The sequence below is a fragment of the Gavialis gangeticus genome, unplaced genomic scaffold (assembly GCF_001723915.1).
Source record: "Gavialis gangeticus isolate Ggan-Ray unplaced genomic scaffold, GavGan_comp1, whole genome shotgun sequence".
Taxonomy (NCBI): Eukaryota; Metazoa; Chordata; order Crocodylia; family Gavialidae; genus Gavialis; species Gavialis gangeticus.
Genome location: NW_017729032.1, coordinates 226,337,901 through 226,340,186, shown reverse-complemented (window position 1 = coordinate 226,340,186; position 2,286 = coordinate 226,337,901). Strand labels below are relative to the sequence as shown.

The 2,286-nt window shown below is 37.3% G+C and overlaps 1 long non-coding RNA gene across 1 annotated transcript in view; it reads right to left on the bottom strand.

The window, feature by feature from the left end:
- LOC109303421 overlaps positions 1-2,286 on the bottom strand; it is an 18,182-nt gene that overhangs the window by 7,005 nt on the left and 8,891 nt on the right. Inside the window, exon 3 of the long non-coding RNA XR_002099101.1 lies at positions 546-658. This is a non-coding gene — a long non-coding RNA (uncharacterized LOC109303421). The remainder of the gene's footprint in view (positions 1-545; positions 659-2,286) is intronic.

Genomic DNA, 2,286 nt, shown 5'->3' with positions numbered 1-2,286 from the left:
CTAAATTGGTATTCCTGAGGACAGTATCTATGTGCAAGTACACAACCAATTCTATTTAGGTTACATTTTAAGTGCATCCCTTATCACATGCCATCAGTAATTCAGATTTCAATATACCCTACTTGTAAACATTCTGATATAAATACATGTCCAATGTTTCAAAATAGGTATTAGATTCAAATGATAAATGAATAAGAGTACCAGCTACAGCAATTGATGCTTTTGAATATATATCTTGAATGGGAGAAATGCCTTTACACTGCTGGCTCATGCTACAACATTTTGTAGGTATTAAGGTGATGAAATCACAAAATACTGCAGTCACTCCATACTTACTGTGGATGCTTTATGAAGAATGCATGATATGTCAATATGTTTGTCACCATTAGATTTCTTTTCACGCTGGCTTTTCATAATAGTACAATAATTCATGTGAAGGTAAGTCAAGCCAATGGAAGTAATATTGAAAAATTATGCATCTTATAAACCATGTCATAAGTATCTAAAATATTTTATGTGCAATGTTGAAAATAAATGACAATTACCTTAATCACTTTAGGAGTCACTGTACAAGTACTGTACTGAGGATATGAAGAGGCTTATTTGGGATAGAATCATTTCATTCAATGTACTTTGGAAACTGCTCAGTTGTATGGCACTGGATAAGAAATTGGAGGAAAAAGTCACTTAGGCCCTAAAAGACATTAAAGTAAAGGTGCGATGGACTCTGCTGTGGGATCCCAACAATTTTGCTTCCTGTCATGCCCCATATGCATGGCAGGCGATATGATACCATTGCGCCACATTGCCTGAGCTTGGACTCCCCCTGCACCAGCAAGTAGCAGCTGATGGGGCTTCCAGCCACGAAAGCACAGGGGATATTTGCAGGTCTGGCAGCTCTGGTCACCTGAAGGATGCTCCTAGGGTTCCCATGTGATCCAGAGGCTGGGCACTACCCACACATTCAATTAAAGGCCTGATAGGAACCAGCCACAAACTTATTGTACAATATATGTAATTCATAGTTTGTCTAGTAACCTTGTGGTTTATTCCTCATTTCATCACTTCATTAATTGACTGAATGTGTGACCAGGTCACAAAATGCTACTCACAACAAAAATTGCAATGCAATAGAACAGTTTCTCCAGAATTTTCTTTAAAAAGCAGTGGATGCCTGCAGCTGCTTCTCTCTCTAAGTGGGAATTATATGAGTAATTTTGTACTCAGAAGAAAACAATATACATTACAGAGTAATTCTTCACTGGCAGTTGGTGCTCTTGGTCAATGGGAAAGAAGTTGGTCATGTCACTCAAAAGTGAACTCTCTACCTGACCTCCATCATTAGTATTCTTAAGGAGACTCCTCCTTAACTGTAGCTTAATTATGCAGCTAGCATAAGGACTCAAATTCAGAAGAAGCAAAACATGAGCAAATGGAAAGATTCTCAGTACTCTGACAATACTTTGTGATACCCCAAAAGGTAAGTTGACATCATGAGAACTTGTCTGCTCTAAGAAATGTTTATATTATGTATGCATATTTTTTCACATGACTAGGCCCATTGATTTTGCTCACCAGAGTAATCGTGGCTATGAGCATAAATATTGCAGGATTGAAATAGTATATATTAATATCTCATTAGTAATTTCAAGATACATTGGGAATCAATCTTACCTTATAACTTTTTGTTGTTTTTTGTCCCTTTTACTTGGCTAAATATAACTCAAAGAAAAATGAAATATTTGTGTGAACTATGGAATTAAGGGTCTCTTTAACAAGTGACAAAGAGATTATTTAAGAATATATGATTAGGAAATCCATTAGATCATATGATTGTATATGGTGGTTGCTAGGTACTTTGGAGCTTTGAAAGAGGCTGACCTATCTTGCTGGAAACAGGAATACAAATTCAACATGCATTCTGTATGTTGTTATCTGTATTATAGGTGTTTATCTGTCCAGGTTGAGTACTGAAAAAAGAAGCAAGAGACTGGCCTACATCCTGATGCTTACCCTCGAAAACATAAGGACAGAGAGTTATCCCATAGTCTGTCTGGCTTCCTGTGACAGGACAACATAGATTATCAGCTGTATTGGCCAGAGAAACTCAAGAAAGGGGAGGAAGATGGCATGCAGACTAGTAGCAGGTCTTCCTGAATGTGCTAAGTTCTCCAAATTTCCCTCTAGCCCTATACACTATATTTAGAGTTGGCTTACTCAAATAGCCTAGTAAATGTTTCATAGTTCCATAGATTTAGGGTCGGAAGGGACCAAGTAGATCTTCTA